This window comes from Columba livia, chromosome 3 (genome assembly GCF_036013475.1).
Source record: "Columba livia isolate bColLiv1 breed racing homer chromosome 3, bColLiv1.pat.W.v2, whole genome shotgun sequence".
Lineage (NCBI taxonomy): Eukaryota > Metazoa > Chordata > Aves > Columbiformes > Columbidae > Columba > Columba livia.
The window spans coordinates 10,950,152-10,967,900 of record NC_088604.1 but is presented as its reverse complement, the minus strand read 5'-3'; the positions used below and the strand labels follow the sequence as shown (position 1 = coordinate 10,967,900).

Sequence of the window (17,749 nt, the reverse complement as noted above, 5' to 3'; positions counted from 1 at the left end):
CCTGGATATAACTGGATCCCATGCTCCAGCTGGCAGCCTGCAACCACCGGTTGGGAGTTCTACCGTGGGCCACAAAGCTGAGTGTATTCTGGGTCTTTTCCTGATTTCCTCAGAAGCATCAGAGATGGGCTACACCTGGGGACAGTCGAAGATGGTCCAGTATGTGAGAGGGTGCAGAAAATCCTCCTTTGGTGATTTTCTGATAAGCCTTGCTCGCATGCCCAAGTTCAAGTTACTGCCATCATCTGTGGTTGAAGAGAAATTTCCCCTTGGGTGAGACAGAGCAGAATCTGTAACAACTTTAATTTTCCTCTATTGCAGAAACACAGCTCAGTTGCTTGCATTGGCTGGGTTTATCTTATCAGTCCACTGCCTGTGCAGAACAGAGGGTTTGGTGTTCAGTCTCTCCTGCTCTTTCCTGGGACACAGGGAGCAGCCAAGACCTCACTGGACCCTGTCAGCAGTGCTAACATGCTCTCCAGGTCATCACGCTGAGGGGATGGTAGAACTTCTGTTTTCAGAGGTGGAATGAATACAACCAACTCAGGGAATCACAGACCATTGAAGTGTGTGTTAGAACTGACCTCTGGAAGCTCTAGTCTAACTCCCTGCTTGGAGCAGCATTATTCCCCACGCTAGATTAGGTCACTGTCACTGAAGAGACAGCTCCAGAATGAATACGTATTTTCAGCAAAGGTACGAGCCCTGGCACAAGGGGCATCACACAGCCCCATTGCTCCCGGTTGCTGAATTAAGGATTCAGAACTGCCCTGGGCATCTTTCAGAGTATTTGGTCCTACTGTCCTCCTCCCTTGGCTGCGGCCTCACTCCAGGGCTCTTTGTGCTCACCCTTCCACTTGAAACCCACCCTGTTTAAAAGGAGGCTAATGAGACTTAAGCCTTGCTGGGCTGTTGTGAAGCTTAATTCACTCATGTTTGTAAATAAAAGGAAAGCACTTTACTCAAGAGGAAGCAGGAGGTTCAAGTAATGCCCATAGTCTTTCTCCCTAGGCTAAGCAACCTCTTTAACCTACCATCTGTATTAAGCACAAAGAGCCTGTAGAAAATACGCACTGTTTCATTCTGGCTGAAGGGCCACTCCTGTAATTCATCCCCAGCTGAGCTGTGTCTGTGGATGGACACCAGTCCATCAGGGCCATGTGGGCAGCAGAGGCACTTTGCAGACAGGAGCCATGCCTCATGCACAGCAAGACAGTGCAGCAAGGGTGGCTGTGGAGAATGCATGTGAACGTGCCCAGGTGATGCTGCAAAATGTCCCACGGATTGAGATCCCTGGGATCCCCAATGCCTGCAGGGAGCTGTACTCCTTGGAGGGAGCTGAAGAGTTTGGGTTGGATCCTGCCAGGTGTTTGCATCAGTCTCACTATGTAGCAGGCACAAAAGTGATTGTGGGTGAGGGAGTGTAAGGTGGCTTTTCATCCCCTTGGTGATCCCTGGACAAAGAGCCACTGCGGGATAAGAAATGGTGCTTAAAAAACATCCCTTGAAGCCTTCATCAGCTCCGCAGTGGGTTGTCTCACCCCATCCTCCCCCAGCACCGAGCCCTCCTGCCCCAAGGGCTGTGCCGCCATCCTGCCCAGCAACACCCTGCCTGTTTTGCCACTCTCACTTAGTTTACTTTGTGCAAAAATCATAGAAACACAGAACAGTTTGAGTTGGAAGGGACCTTCAAAGCTCATCCAGTGCCACCCCTGCCATGAGCAGGGACATCTCCAGCAGATCAGGCTGCTCAGAGCCCCGTCCAGCCTGGCCTGGGATGTCTCCAGGGATGGGGCATCTACCACTTCTCTGGGAAACCTGGGTCAGTGTTTCACCACCATCATTATAAAAAATTTCTTCCTCATCTGTACCCTGAATCTCCTCTCTTTTAGTTTAAAACCATCACCCCTTGTCCTGTCGTAACAGGCCCTTCTAAAAAGTCTATCCCTATCTTTCTTATGGGTCCATTTTAAGTACTGAAAAGCCACAATAAGGTCTCTCCATTTCTCAGATTTTCAGTGCAAAAAATCCCCCAGGCAACACCCAACCACTTTTTTCAGGAGACCTGAACTTGGGCTAAGGACAGGGGTCTGGTGGTTGGTGATACACACGACACAGCAAAGGCTGATGGGGAGGGAGGTGGGAAGGGTGGGCATTGCTCAGCCTTGGGCTGAAACCTCAGCTTAGTTAGCTCAGACAAGCCGGTGTGCTGTTGTCCCCAAAGTGTGGGCAAGGATCCCACTGCCCACAGGCAGCTGCTGGAGCTCAGGGCACCAGTCTGGCAGCTCCGGGCCACGGAGATGGCTTTGCAGAGGCGGTAGGTGTCAGCAGATGGCGGTGGCAGCTGCCTGATGAAGAGCTCAGTAGCATCAGCCTCTCCCCTGCACCTGTGGCAGACAGAGGTGAAGCAGGACAAACAGCAAAGCAGGACAAACAGCAAAGCTGTGCTGGGGTGTGCAGAAGAGGCCAAGGAAGGGATCAGCTGTCATGCCAAGGAAATTGTTGCATGGTGCAGCCGCAGCCAGCCAGCCTGCAGCCCCCTGCTCACCCTGAGCCCGTTCTGCAGTACCACAGAGTGGTTCAAGTCACTGAAAGAGCAGAAAAGCTCATTTTGGGGCCAGGTGGATGAGATCAGTCAGCTTTGCTCATGGTCAGCTCTGGTGCGAGACAGAGTGGTATCCTGTGGCTGGAGGTGAGATGGGGAGAGGGGACAAGTCCTGCCCTCCTCAGCAGTGGCCTCCTGGTCCCTGCACCCATCTGTCCCTTTGGTGACACTCTGGGCACCCATGATCAAGCTGCCACCAGAGCCACCCACTGAACAGCATCAAGGAGACTTCTCTTGGGCTGCAACTATTGCCCTGCAGCAACCTCTCCCTGCCCCGGGACAGGGGATTCTCCTGAGGGCTGTTGCTTTTTTGCTTAAAGCAGTAGTGATTAGAAAAGAAGACAGCTTATCAGACTTAAATCAGCATGAGTACTCATGAAGTCAGGCAGATTCATGACAACTGAATTATTCATGGCTGTATTCGAAACATAACCATTCCCCTGCCATGTTGGAAATCCGGATGAAATGCTTTCATGCTGGAGCTGGATAGCCCCAGAGATACTTTTATAGTGCACTTAAAAAACCCATCTCTGTCTTGCTTTGAGATCAAAGCTGTTGGAAAGCAGGAGCTGCCTCCCAGATCATGCAAGACCCTGCCCAACTGAACTCAGGGCTTGCTGTAAACCCACAGGGTAAAACTTAAGACTCAAGTTGTGTAACTGAGCACAAAGTGAATCTGATTTTTTCATTTCACTGTCCAAGGTGGGTGCAAACAGATAAACACATGGGACAACGGCAGATGGTCAATTAGACGTACATTTTCTGTAGCTCGGTGCTTTGGTGGAAGAAAGCATTGATTTGTGATGTGTTGGTCCATAACAGAGAAGGTGCAGCTGTGAATTAGGACCTGCATTTTGCTAGGTGCTGTACGTATGCAAAGACTTCTCAAAAATGAAACCTTTTGCTAGAGACCATCTCAGCATACCTGTACCATACAATGCCTGAACTATGCAGAAGAAACACTCTTGTGTTTTCAATGGATGCAGTTTATATCCTGGATCCCCAATTACTGTGCAATTCAATGCACTTTGCATCACATGTGCAAAGCATAACGCATGGAAATTTCCTCCAGGAGCATTTTATTAGAAGATGTAGGACTGGCAAACAAGCTCAGTTTTCCTTTGCCAGCGTTCCCTCAGGTAGAACAGTGAGGGAGAACACTCCTCCTGGGGCAGAAGAAAAACAGGGTTATCAGCCCACCAGCTCCGCTTATCTGCAAGGACGTATCTCCCTCCCCTACCTCTCCTGTAGGAAATCCCTGGGTCCATACTCATGAGATGTCAGCAGCCACAGGGATGTCTGATTCATGCAGAAATGGAGATACGTAACCCACATCATACAGTTTGCAAAGCAAATACATGTAAAAACAATATACTTGCTTTCTTTTGTAAGAGTACCTAGAAATAAAGTGCAGAAAAGGCAAAAACTCTGGCTGTCTGCTCTGAAAATGTCCCCAGCAGATGTAGTGGCCAGCCATGAAAGGTATTAGCTATAGCTAATAAATTTGCTAAAAGCACTTTGAATATTAACAGGTTACTTCAACATGGTAATGATGATGTTTCTTTGTTGCTACTCTGAGCAGCAAATTCTCCAGGGTTATGATGCATTATCTGGCTCGTCTCAAGCCACTGCCCTAGGACCCCTGTTGCCCCAGGACACTGAGCATCTTTTCCATGGGAGGATCCACACTGTGCAGCACATTATCCCAACATTTTGTGGGGGTGGCTTTGGCTTAGACTTGGGTTCTGTCTTGAGGTTTGTTGAAAAAAACAAAGGGATTTTTGCTGGTGGTGAATGCATATCCCAAAGAAATGGTCAGGAGAAGAAGAGAGAAATGGAAACACAGGAGGAGGGTGAACCTGGATGGCTTTTTGGGGTCACTGTGAGAGAGAGACCAAGAGATGGAAAAGCCAGAAGTTTGTTGAACCATGGACAACTCCACAGCCTACAATGCTGCTAGATGGGGAGAGCTTGGTTTTGGAGCTACCAGATAGAAGCAGAAAAAGGATTTTTTGGGAAAAAAAGGTGAAGTAGTGGAATAAAGGGGAAAAATTAACTTGGTGTACAAATGAGATGCAGTCTTTTGCCTCTACGTTTTATGAACCAAAGAATACAGACATTTTCCCACCCAGCACTATTGTATTTAGCATGATTTCTTATATGCTTGGCAAGCAGCATCTAGATGTGGCACTTGAGGCTGGAGCTGCTGTGTGAAGTCAGGCACCGAGATGGGACTTGTGCCCCAAAGTGCCTGCAGTCCCCGAAGCGATGAGACAGGGAGCAAACAGTCCTGACCTGGTGATCTGCTGCTTCAGGGGTGGAAATCTCGCTTCTGCTCTCTACCATGACACTGAAGAGGTCCCCTGGGGAGATCCTAGTGGACCTTCTGGACCCTTCTCTTCCTCCTCCTCATAGCCGTGTTGTTCGTTATTGAGGTCCCCAGGTAGATGGTGGATGCTGCTAGGGATGGGTGCTGAGTGTGGGGATGTGCTTAGGTCACCTGAGCCACTCTGTCACTTCTCAGCGGGAGGATGTCACAGTCCCTCGAGTGCTCCCTGTGCACCTGCTGGCCCCCACAGAGCCCTGTGCTTGGTGCTGCAGCAGACCCTGCACAGGCTCAGTTCATCCATCTCCGCTGAGCATCGCGAATGTTGCACGTCCCTTGTTTTCCTGCAGGACTGTGACCTGTGGGTTTGTGTTGTCCTCTCTGTCACCTGGTCTGGTCCCCTCAGTGCAGCCACGTGCTGCATTGTCCCTGGCTGAGGACTACAGGGGAGGAACAGGCACAACCATCAGTAGTGCAAGAAAATAGAACCTGATATAAAACCTGCATAATTTTAATCATCAAGCCTTAAAACCACTCCTCTGCTTCAGCAGTGCCATTTTGGGGGCAGACGTGGCCACATTGCCCTTCATTTACTGCTGAGCTTCTCCTGAAGGCCAGTGCAGCTCCCTCAGAGAGACTCACAGGTCTCTCTCAACTTCTTCCCCCAAGTGAGTTTCAGACCCTGGTCCTGTCCCAGACTTCAGTCTATGAAAATGCAGCCAGAGCAGCTCCCTGTCTCTCATGGGCTGAGTGGGCCAGGGGAAGCTTTCAAACAGTCTGATGCATCGCCAGAGACGGCGGAGAGCAAATGGGATCCAGATGTGTCCTCCAACATGAGGCTTTTCTTTCAGAAGGAATTTTCCCAGGCCTTTCCACAGATTTTGCTGTAGGGGTTTCTCTCGTGACGGCCGGCTGCCTGGTTTCCGGCCAGCTCCTGGCCGTCGGCATAGACTTCCAGGGGGAGAAGGTACAGCCAAAATACTGTCTGCTCCCCTCCATTGCCACAGACTGCTGCCTGTCAGTCCCCCATGCTCAGGGAGGGGAGGGCTGGTCCTCTCAGACACTCTGAGCTGCTCCGGACCCCCCCACCGGCCCCACACCCAACTTGAGAAAGCCAACCGTATCCTGGGCTGCACCACGAGAAGCGTGGCCAGCAGGTCAGGGAGGTGATTCTGCCCCTCTGCTCCAATCTGGTGAGACCCCACCTGGAGTTCTGTGTCCAGCTCTGGAGCCCTCAGCACAGGACAGACATGGACCTGTTGGAGAGGGGCCAGAGGAGGCCAGCAAGATGATCAGAGGGATGGAACAGCTGTGAGGACCAGCTGAGAGAGTTGGGGTTGTTCAGACTGGAGAAGAGAAGGCTCCAGGGAGACCTTATTGCGACCTTTCAGTACTTAAAAGGACCCTGTAAGAAGGGTGGTGACAGACTTTCTAGAAGGGCATGTTATGACAGGAAAAGGGGTGATGGTTTTAGACTAAAGGAGGGGAGATTCAGGCCAGACGTGAGGAAGAAATTTTTTACACTGAGGGTGGTGAAACACTGACCCAGGTTGCCCAGAGAGGTGGTGGATGCCCCATACCTGCAGTCATCAAGGCCAGGCTGGACGGGGCTCTGAGCAACCTGATCTGGGTGAAGATGTCCCTGCTCATGGCAGGGGGGTTGGACTAGATGAGCTTTGAAGGTCCCTTCCAACCCAAACTGTTTTATGATCCTTTGATTCCTCCTTGGGAGTCCCCAGCACACAGCCTGCCTGTTGTGAAGAAGACGTGGCACTGAGTTCCTTCTGTATTGACCTGAAATGATGCTTCAAAGCACACAGAGAGAGTGGAGCCAAGAATTGAGCCTGGGCTCCTTACAGCCTTCCTGCTCTGTGTCAGAAATGATGATGAAATGCTTATTGATTGCAGGGAAGTATTGCTGCACTGAGAGCGCTAAGGCAGGAGCCCATGTGGCTCAGTGTTGCAAATCCTTTGCCTCAATATTTTTCCAACCACCGAAATGTATTTTTTTTTCTCCCAGGTAGACATTTGGCAGGAGACTTGAATGAACCCTGCGGGCTGTTATACCTTAGACCCATCTTTGGGAGCACAGTGGTGCATGAGCAGGAGCTCTGTCTTTGCAAAGTCCGAAAAGCACGTATGATGACTGTATCCTGCGTTTCTTTCAGCAGGGTCACTGGGTGGTTTGCGGAAAACCTAATATCAGCACTGTGCCATCTTGTCTGTTTATTTGATGAATTCAGATTTTCATACATTAGTACAACAGAGAAATCCAGCAGATAATTTACTTGGGGGAAAAAAAAATGTGCCTGGGACTCCACGGTTGAGGAAATTAAATCAAACTCTTAATAAATGCAACCCATTAAGAGCCTCTTGATTGTCTAGTTGAATATTTCAATTTAAAATACTACTTAGAATGGGTAAATAAAGTATGCTTCAGTTCTGCAAATTAAATTTATCCTCAGTTAAAGTCCATTGAGAGGTACCCCTAGGGTGAATTTGCCCTACATCTCATTTCTGCCCTGGGGTGTTTTCACAGCAGCCTGAGTCATCCAAAGCTCCCAAGCTGAATTAATTTCTGAATCTCATAGCTGATATCCCACAGACAAAGCCATGCCTGTGATTCAGAAAAGCACTGATGAATACTGGGCGGGGGTAAGCCAGGCACAGCCGTTTGCTCCTGCCTGTGTCCCCCCAGCTTGCTGGAGCCAGCCTGGCTCTCTGCAGATCCCATGCGGTGCTGGGGGAAGGCAGGGACCTGGCAGATGGGATGGGGAAGCTGCACACAATGGTGTGAGGGTCCCTTCCCCATCCAAGCAGCAGCTGGTGGGGAACACATCTCCAGAGGCAGCAGCCAGGACTTCTGCCACAGCTCTGTCCACTGTAAGCCTGGCCAGTGCTCCTTTGCTTGTGCTGCAGTGTGTCACCAGCTTCATCCTTCCCTTGGGTTTGGCTCCAGCCTCACCAGACCATCCTGGCCCTGCAGGGAAGGTCCTCCTGTGGCTTTTTGCTTTTATCTACCGGAGAAGCACTGAGCTCCGTTAGGAGGGAGGAGACCCTGCCTTGCTGGGGATGCCCCATACTGGAGCCTCAGATGGCAACAAGTGATCATAGAATCAGTGAATATTTTGGGTTGGAAGTGACCTTCAAAGCTCATCTAGTCCAACCGCCTGCAAAGAGCAGGGACATCTTCACCCAGATCAGGTTGCTCAGGGCCCATCAAGCCTGGCCTTGAATGTCTCCAGGGATGGAACATCCACCACCTCTCTGGGCAACCTGGGCCAGTGTTTCACCACCTGCAGTGTAAAAAATTTTTTCTTCATGTCTGGCCTGAATCTCTCCTCCTTTAGTTTAAAACCATCACCCCTTGTTCTGTTGCAACAGCCTCTGATGGTCTATAGCTGGTGAGCTCTGCCATGGGATTTCTCACGTCCTTCACATGCTGGTGAGGCGCTGAGGAATTACACACACCAGCAGCAATGACATGGGCAGCTGGATATTTTTCAGCGTTTTTGACTCCTCTGCTTTTCTTCTGGGAATTCAGCTGCTTTTTGGACATCGGGCAGAGGCCATGGAGCAGAAGTCCTGGGAGGGACATGGCGGATTTGCCAGCAAGCTCTGTACTTGCAGTCCCCTGATCATCCTGCCACTTCAGCTGGGTTTGGAAGCGTTTCAGCTGCAGGAGTGGGGCAAGTCCGGCTGTGCTGGGGCTTTGCAGCCACAGAGCAGGTCCTAGTGCTGCTGCCTGTGGCAGGGCCTTCTAACAGGCGGTGGGGTGGTTCTCCTGCTGTGCTTTGGTACGTAGGCAGATGGTGCCATCAAGATGATTAACAGCACCGAAGCTAGTTTGCCAGAAGCCTATTGATTTTCCAGAAGGGTAACAAATATTCTCCTTATGTACCAGCACTGAGACTGAAGTAATCTGCTCTATAGCAGGAGGGAAAAAGAGCTTTCAGCATGATTTAGGGAGAGCTGCGTTGCATCCAGACACATAACAATATGATATTTCTTGAGTACTGTTACACACTGCCTTAATAATTAATTAGAGATAAATAACATTTATGTCTAACACCAATTTGTAGCTGAATTAGGGCAGCAGGCTGAGTACCAGGACCGGCTTCCCGATGAGTCACAGCGAGTAAGGACTGTCCCTGGGCTCTTCCTCTCCCCAGGGGTCTCTGAGATGGGGTGTATGACTGTGTAGAGAAGCGACTGTGGTGCTGGCACTGGATTAACCTCTTTTCCCAACAGATGGAGAATCTGGGAAGATCTCAGGTTAAGCAGAGTTTACCAGACATGATGGTTTGCACTTGTTTTGAAGCATTTGGGTTGTGGCCAGGCAGCAGCAAGGGACCTCATGAGACCCTGCCGCCGTGGGAGCTCCTCCATCTTCTCTGGGGTGGTTCAGCCCCTCATGTTAGGCACCATAAAACACATAAGAACAAGATGGTGCTGAGTTTACAATCCTGTCTCTTGATTGGGGTGGCTATTATCACACAAACGTGTCAGAAAAGTCTGATGCATATTACCGTAAGACTTCCCTGTACCCGTCTAAATATAAAGCCAAGTCTGTCTTGTGATGGGAACCCAGCTCTCTGGGTAGAAGCAGAGGAGAATAACAAGTTTGGTTTTGAGACATTGGATGCTGTTCGTTCCCAAGCCCTCAGCTTTCCCTCCATGGCCCTGCTGGAGGCTGAAGCATCGGCTCAGCGAAGGGGAGCATGGTGATGCTCTGACAGCCATGGCAGGACCGAGTATGGTGGGCCTTGAGCTCCAGTTGTTGCGCAAACCCATGTACCCTTTTCAATGAGACTGGGATGAAGAGAAGCAAAGGTCTGAGCTGCCTATATCCTGTTTCAGAGCACCATCATCTATTGGCAGTTTACTACTAGTGCAGCACACACTATATTTATAGCAGGTCACTGGAAATGTACCTGGACCCATTCATTGTTTTTAATAGCAAAGCAGTGCTTTAGTGCAACATTAATTTAAATTTACCTTCCTGCAGAAAACTGCTGGACAGGGAGCCTTCCAAAAGATGCATTTTTATTAGCTCTCTTTTCTACATTTGGCTGTTGATAAATATTTATTTAGACTTACCCTGCCAAAGGCCTTCATCGCAGTCACATTTAATCTCCTTCCAGCGGTAAGTGGTGGTAAACAGTGGTCAATGATGGGGCAGGCAGCAGCAGGCAAACCTAAAAGTGTCTTCCCATGGTGGCTGGGGGTGTGACTGAAGTCTTATCCCACCAACACAAAGGAGCTCAGAGGCAGGATAAGGAACACAAATAATCCAGGGGGGGACGTGAGCCCCTGATGTAGCCCCTCCCGGGGTTGTCCCAAAGGAGCCTCAGAGCAAGGTCCAGGGGGACACTCAGCACCCTGAGCTAAGGGGAAAGGCTCTTACAGACTGAGGGGTGTAAGTTAATGCCTTGGAGGTGTGGGAAACATTATGGAGGAGCATCCTGAGATTGCAGAGGACTTACTACGGGATGTTTAGGAGAGGGACCAAGGCTGGGGAAATGGAGGGATCTGTGTCGTTTGGGAAGGGACAAGTGTGGGAAAACTGAGTGACAAGGGGATAAAAGGGCCCAGTGGTTTGTGAAGAGCTGGCTGATCAGGATGTCTGTCTGGCCATGTTCTGTGCCTGGTCAGCAGGGCCTGTCTTCTCACTGAATTCCATTTCAGGTGTTTTTTTGGGCTGAGGGGGTCTCTACTCTGTGTATACACGTCTTTGGGGTCTGGGTGAATCACTGGTGAATGTCAAGCTGGACTAGCTGATGAATAGGATAAGAAGCTTTGGGAACCAGGTATTGAAGCAACCATAAGCCTGAGCTCCATGCTGGGCCCACCAGGGTTCTGTGCATTGGCTATTGGAAGGACCTGGCCAGCTACTGGGGAGACCATGGGTCTAGAAGTCAACTGAGAGACCTGGTTCTGTGTGTTTGTGCAAGAGTCAACCGGAGATCCAGGGGCCAGATACTGGGTAGGTTGAATGTCTCGGAACAGTGGCTAGAGGGATCCATGTTGTATATGTGTCGGTACAAATATAAATATATATGTATATGTATATGTATATGTATATGTATATGTATATGTATATGTATATGTTCCATTAAATGGCTTTCATCTTAATCAGCCAGAGACCAAAGCAGGATGAGGCCCTTGGTGCTGTTGTGTTTCTGTGTGTTGAGCGTTTCTGTGTTGCTGGCCATGTATATATGTAGATATGTGTTGAATATGTGTGTTTGTGCTCATGTACCTACTGGGAATACATGCTCAGCCCTGCTGCCAGATGAACCTGGCAGCAAATAGTCTTTCTTCTACTGGGCCATTAGATTTGGCAGCTTGGTGACAATGACCCGTGCCCTTGGGCTAGCAGTTGGGTTTAAGCCAAGGATAGCCTCTGCAAAGACTATCCTACTGCCATAGCAAAAGAACTTAAAGGGAGAAGATGGATCTTTTTAGTCCCTTTGAGCTTGCAAAATCCCTCTCAACCAAAGCTGGATGACAACAGGCAGCTATTTAATAAAACCCCTACTCCCAGCACCTGGACACATCCACCTTGCAAAACTGCTTGGGTCAAACATACCTTAGGTGACAAAGTTGCTCCCAACAGCATGGAACTGCTCAGAAACCAGTCATTGGTGTGATTCACAAATCAAATGTTCCTCTACTAGTCTGTCTGCTCAACAGGCACAGCCCAAGGGACGTGCTGAGGGAAGTTGTCCCCAAAAGCTGTCTCATCCTGACACAGGAGGTAGCTGGCATAAAGCATGTGTTCAGGAACCAAGCAGATTGAGATGTGAACACATCAGCAGTGTGGAGGTAGTTTTAATGATAGACGTGTACACTAGCAGAGATGGAGCTGAACAAAGAGGCTTTCAAGGCCTGAGGAACACCTAAAATTTAGTTTTGTTAAATAAAGTTGCAGTCCTTCTGCCTTTTCATATGCTACTCTGAGCTGCTGTGGAGGAATGCCATGATCCAGCTCCTTATTTCCATCCAAACATAACAACGAACTGCAAGCTCTTGTATCACTTTGTCATTCTCTGAGTGATGGCAGAGATACACTCCAAGATGATGAATTATTTAAAACCGATTCAGTACATTTCACAAAATGAATTTGATTAAGTGGCAAGATATTATGTAGAAAACTGAGACAAAAGCCTAAGAGAATCTATTTTCATAAAATATAGAATGCTTCCTGTCTGATGATAATTTTGAGTAAACAGACGAATTAGTAAGTAGACTGATAGATTGTTCACTAGAAAGATATATTTACATAGAAAACTAATACAAAATGAAGAATTATCCTCTCTCCACTCCATTTGTGAAACAGGCAATGAAAAGGAAATAACCCATGGGGATTTTTTTAGTTTCAAACTTCTCCTTTTTCCAAAGCCCTGTGCTGTGTGCTGTCCGGGTGTGTTTTTACTAAACAGTGTCTTTAATCTTAGATACGGTCCTGTGAATGTTCGGTTAATTTCCATCTTCTCTCTCACAGTACCCCTTTTCTTTGCTTTTTGTTTTCCTTAATAAAAAGTCCTATTTAATATTTAAAGTCACAAAAGCAAAAAAAAAATGCTTAATAAAAACATTTGTGATTTTCCTTTCGTCTCCCTCTTCCTATCCCTCTTCCTGTCCCTCTTTTTCTCCCCTCCTCTGTCCTCTGACACTGGCAGAAAGACTTGCATTGGAGGAGAACTCTTCTGACTCAAGTCTAGCCTGGATATTGACTTCTGGCAGCTTTCTTCTATATGGATTCATCGCTATTGATTTTTGTTCCTGGTTTAAGATAGGGCCATCCATCACTTTCTGCATGCCAGTCTCATTCATTCTTTCTTGCTCTGCCATGGCCAATATCTGAAGCTCTTCACATGCTTGAGTACAACAACCCTGCAGGCCTGTGGCTAGATAGGCCAAAAGACTTGACCATGAGGCCTACTAGAAAGCTAGTATTATACTAATGACAAATGAGATGTCTAGGAGTAATTAACTTCCATTTGTAGAACTAAACCTATCCTGGAACTGAGAAGTCAACCACAGACAGTTGATCATCTAGTGATTATTGCCACATAATGGGGACAGACTTTTTAGAAAGACGTGTTACAACGGGACAAGGGGTGGTGGTTTTGAATTAAAGGAGGGGAGATTCAGGCCAGACATGAGGAAGAATTTTCTTTAAATGAGAGTGGTAAAACACTGGCCCAAGTTGCCCAGAGAGGTGGTAGATGCCCCATCCCTGGAGACATTCAAGGCCAGGATGGACGGGGCTCTGAGCAACCTGATCTTGTTGAAGATGTTCCTGCTCATTGCAGGGGGTTGGACTGGATGAGCTTTGAAGGTCCCTTCCAACCCAAGCTACTCTATGATTCTAAATTTTGTGGGCACGCTCAACCTAAAGTATAGTTTGTTCTTTATAATATCATTTTAATACAAAAACACACCTCCTCGTTGAAGGCCACCCATCTCCAGGAGAAGACCCCTAGTCACTGAGTATTAGTAAGAATAGTGTTATATAACTTGTATGCAAATATTGTAACTAATCAGCCCTACAGGACTGCCCTGAGGGCATGTATGTACTGATAGCATTTTCATATAAATGACTGACATTTTTCTATAGCTGGCATACACAATCTTCAATGGGAAGGATGAAGCAGCAGACATTGAGCTCCATGCTGTTTTGGGGGGGACTGTGTCCTTCCAGTTGCTCCACAGTGCAGATGTGCAGAGTCTCTCCTGTATGGTCATACAAACTGTAGCTTGTGGTGGAATAGGGAAGCAAATCACAGACACGTATGTCTTAGGCTAATACCCTGACTGCTGGGCTATATCCCCTGCTTTCTGAACCACAGGCTGATGCTAAAATACAAAAAGAAAAGGAAGTTATCCAGTCTGTGGTTTTCTCATGGGACCCAGATGCCCTAAAACGGGGACAACTGTCCAACGGATTTCTTCAACAGCCACATAGAAACCTGCTCTTGCGAAAGTGCTCTGAGGCAAATAAAGAGAAAGAACATTTGGATTTTTTTTTGGCAAAAGTGGCAAAAAGATAATTTATACAGCTTTAACAAAAAGAGGATGAAAAACCTCCCACGGATTTCTCTTTTCCAGTTGCAGAGGAGGATACAGTGGAAACAGACTGCCAACGTTTTATTTCACACAAATACAATAACAAGGTTAATGTTAAGAAACAGAAACTAAGATTAGTGTAGCAGCAGTTTAATTCAGACATATGTACAGTGAAACCAGTTACCCTTATCTTGAACAAAGCACCCTTCTGGAGGAAAATACTTGTTTATTTAGATTGAAAACAGACACCAGTCAACACGCTGACCAGTGTCCTACTAAGCACCAAGCGGTGTAAGCCCAGAATCGCCAAAGTGGTCTGAACTTTCCAAGCAGTGGGAACAGTCAGTGTTTAGCATCTTTGCAAAACTGCTTTTCTCCCATTCAGTACCCCACATCAGAGGCACCTGAGACACCTCTGTTCTTTAACTTATCTGCAGTCTAATCCTCCCCACCCACACATACACATATAAAATGGAAATAACAATTTAAAACTATCTACATAAATACAGCTCTTTGAAATGCATTGATGTGTGTTATTACCTGCATCAGGAGAACACTTACACATGTCCAAGATGCAGGAAAGAAGGGTTTTCACGTTTGGGTACAATATCAGGTTGTATCGAGGGGATTATTATAGACTGAGTGGAGAGGAAACCGAGTTTAAGAATGGTCCAAGAGGGAAAAGAGAAAAGGGCATGGAAAACAAGTCAAGAAAGCTCCAAGAAGTAGATGTTTCCCAGTTACTTTATGCAGCAGTTTCAGTTTCTCAGTTTTTAAAATGGAAATAACACCTACTTATCACCAAGAGATGAGTTGGTAATTCGTGTTGAAAAGTGCTCAGAGATTCTTGGAATAAAGGTACTTTTGGAAATGTAAAGTGTCATCCTTGAAGTGTTTGTTATTGTGCTGCAGTGTGATTGTGGACTTCAAAACTGCTGCTAAAAAGTGAAGTAAAAGGAGAGCAGAAACCTCTCCAATAATAAATACTTGGCCCACCTCAGTATTTCTACTCATGGTAATATCAATAGACAAATACTGCTGGGAAGAATGGGTAAGCAAAAATCTTACATGTGTATTTTACTAGGTCTCTCGCCTGGAAAACCTGGTTTGCTACAAGTGCAGCTCCAGGTAGCATAATCAGTTCAGAAAATTGTGTTTACTCTCATTTTGTTTCCCCTGGGAAGCTGTAACCAAGCTGCCAGTGTAATGAAACCACCACCGAGGAAGTCTGCAAAAGAAAGCGATAGACTCCCATGTTCTAGTTCATCAGAGTTACGCTCAATTAGCCTTGTACCTTTACTTCAGGATCAAAAGGAGTTTACCTTAAAATGTTTTGCTGTCCACTTACTGTGTTACAGTGCCTTCCAGTCCTGCAGTCACATTATTTGCCTGCTCCCAGACTTGCATCTTTAATGTCAGTCCATAACCCAGTTCCTTGGGCTGCCAGCAATCAGCGCTTCAGAGAAGGGAGGAGTATGGAGATGCACTCCAAGTCTTTCAGTTTTGGTCCATCTCTGTGCCTCTCTCAGATTTTCTGCTTAGGTTGACAGCATGTATGAGTCTCCTTCCAGATTGTTAATGACTCGCAAGGCTGAGAGCCTGGTTCTTGGCATTCTCTTTACTTCATGTCTTCTGCCTGCAAGTGCTAAGGAAAGACAGAAAGCTTTAAGATACATTCAGACCATAAGGACAAAGAGGTTTAGAAACAGATGTCTGGTCTTTTTGCTTCTCTCCTTTTAAGACAGGAATTCGATCAAGAACTGGATTATCCTACCTCAAAGACAGGCTGTTTTACCTGAGTTTATTTACCTGTGCCTGAAGAAGAAGTGGAGATGGCACTGCCTTCATTGCACCCTATGCTATACATTGCTTTCCTGATGCATTTATGCTGAATGAATCCTAGAGAAAGCCAGACCAGTTCTGCCAGTCAGAAACCCGCTGCTGTTAGCAGAGCAGACTACTGGATATGTGTGTGGTGACTGCCTTCCCCAAGGACATCCTGCAAGGAAGCCTGTGGAAGGGAGCGCATACTGGGAAACCTCGTCAGCAGAGCTCCAGCCGCTGAGCCGTGCAACTGGGAAGGCTGGGATTGGATTAACTGAAAAACATGTTCATGTGCTTGTGCCAATAGTTCTGTTTTAGGCTCCCGTCCTACTTTGTGCACTTCTTGACCAAAACAATTCTGTGGAAGAACTGTATGTATTAATAGCTTGGTCATTTCTATTTCTCAAGACCAGTACTCAGCTTGAATCTGGAATTGTGCTCTTCAGCCTGTGCTGGAGATGGAGAAGGAAGCCAATCCAACTTTTCTAGTGTGACACTTTGCAGAAATAAGGAATTTCTATCCTCCTATAACACAAAAGCAGCTCCTATAGCACCCACACATTGATATCTACTTGCATTTCCACATCATGGAATCCAAAAACAAAATAATGTTCACTTCTCTTACAAAATTTGGCACTGCCTGTCATGTCTCTTTTTCCTCCTTTTCCCATTTAATGCACAGTGGCTAATAATCTCCGGGGCTGTATCAACACCTTTTGTCTTGGCAGAACACTCCAGGTCAGCATATGCCCCAACGCTGGCAGCTAGAGCTTTTCCTTCTGTAGTGTTAATTGGCTCATTGCCTGAAGAAGTTAGTTTCTTCTTAATAACTTCATCACCCTATAGTTCTATCTTGGTATCCACCAGAATAACAGGAACAGCAGGGCAGAACAGTTTGATTTCTGGAACCCCAAAATCAAGGATGTTCTGCTGTGAGTCAGGCCTGTCCACAGAGAAGCACATTGAAATAACATCAGTGTCCTTGTAAAACACTGAGCGGAGATTTCAGTAACTGAATTCATTCTTTCCTGCCACATCGAAGAGAATTAGTTCCATCTCCTTCCCATTTACGTCTGTGTCAGTGGCATACGTGTCAAACAGACTTGGCTTGCAAGACTTGGGAAGCTGTTCCCGATGCAAAGAGGAGGCACATCTTACCCCTGTGGTTGTCTCCAGCTATGGTTACCTTTCTCCTAAGAGCAGCCATCCCTCGAAAAACAAGATGAAGAACAAAATGGATTATTCCCACACTGGGATTATTTTTATTTCTCTTCTTGTGGAGGGTAGAAGGAGAAGAGGAGGGAAATCCCATTAGTTTGGAATTCTTCCACTCATATTTTTTTTCTCTCCATAGTCTTATCTTACCTTCATTCCATATCTTTTTCCCCTTTGAATTTCTCTGGTATCAGAATCTTCTGAAATTGTGAGTACCTTGCTCTTAACTGTTATTATAGATCAAAAAATGAAGGCATAAACCAAGTCTGGATATAACCAATATTCCCGAAGTGCCCTATATTTCTGTTTTATCATCTTAGATCTTGTTTATGGTCAGTGTTCAGTCCATAACAGATTTCATTTTCTAGATTGAATGACTTAATTTTGTGAGTGAGATGGAGTATAAAACACTGCACTGAGCAACTATCCAAATCAGTTTTATCGACAACATTTTCCTGCCGTGGTCTGCTGGTAGAATTCTACCAATGGTGATAGCTATCCTGCGTAAGTCCATGCTGCTTTCATTCATAGACCTGCTGTCACCCAGGTGTTAAGAAAGTGTTCTCAGTCTTCATACATAGTCACACACTTCTATGAGATTAAAGTTTGTTAGACTTACAGGATAGTAGTTTCCAGCGTCTACTTTCTTCTCTTCCTTGATGTTCAGTATTAGATTGGTTTCTTCTAATATTGTTGCCAGCTCA

General features: G+C 46.8%; 1 long non-coding RNA gene and 1 pseudogene across 2 annotated transcripts; both read right to left on the bottom strand.

The window, feature by feature from the left end:
- Window positions 1–14,070: 14,070 nt before the first annotated feature.
- LOC135579229 (uncharacterized) lies at window positions 14,071–15,959 on the bottom strand. Of its 2 annotated transcripts, XR_010471940.1 has the most exons (3): window positions 15,816–15,959; window positions 15,329–15,651; window positions 14,071–15,234 (listed from the first exon to the last, which is right to left on the bottom strand). It is a non-coding gene; the product is annotated as an uncharacterized LOC135579229 (long non-coding RNA). The 2 variants fall into 2 exon arrangements; XR_010471939.1 differs by having other exon boundaries at window positions 14,071–15,651.
- Window positions 15,960–16,451: 492 nt separating this feature from the next.
- LOC102092793 (transforming protein RhoA-like) lies at window positions 16,452–17,126 on the bottom strand (annotated as a pseudogene).
- Between the last annotated feature and the right edge of the window lie 623 nt (window positions 17,127–17,749).